Source organism: Microtus ochrogaster, unplaced genomic scaffold (assembly GCF_000317375.1).
Source record: "Microtus ochrogaster isolate Prairie Vole_2 unplaced genomic scaffold, MicOch1.0 UNK77, whole genome shotgun sequence".
NCBI classification, from domain to species: Eukaryota; Metazoa; Chordata; class Mammalia; order Rodentia; family Cricetidae; genus Microtus; species Microtus ochrogaster.
In genome coordinates, this window is record NW_004949175.1 from 1,254,265 (window position 1) to 1,254,876 (window position 612).

A 612-nucleotide genomic window follows, 5' to 3' on the forward strand; every position below is an offset into this window, starting at 1 on the left:
CCTTTGGTAGAATTGCCATTTTTACTATGTTGATCCTCCCAATCCAAGAGCAAGGGAGATCCTTCCATTTTCCGGTATCCTCTTCAATTTCTTTCTTCAGTGCCTTAAAGTTCTTGTCAAATAGATCTTTCACTTCCTTGGCTAGAGTTACCCCAAGATATTTTATGCTGTTTGTGGCTATCATGAAAGGTGATGATTCTCTGATTTCCCTCTCTGCTTCCAAATCATTTGTGTATAAGAGGGTGATTGATTTTTTTGGAGTTGATCTTGTATCCTGCCACATTATCAAATACAAAGAAACTGAAATAACCCCCGGTATCCTATCAGACCACCATGCAGTAAAGCTGGATTTCAGAAACCACAGGAAGCCCACAAACTCATGGAAACAGAAAAACTCTCTACTAGATAACTACTGGGCCAAGGCAGAAATAATGTAATAAAGAAGGAAAAAGCTTCTCAGAATTAAATTAAAATGAATGCACAACATACACAAACTTATAGGGACACAATGAAAGAGGTGTTAAGAAGGAAGTTCATAGCTCTAAGTGCCTACATAAAAAAATATTGGAGATCTCACATTAGTAAGTTAACAGCACATCTGAAAACTCTAGA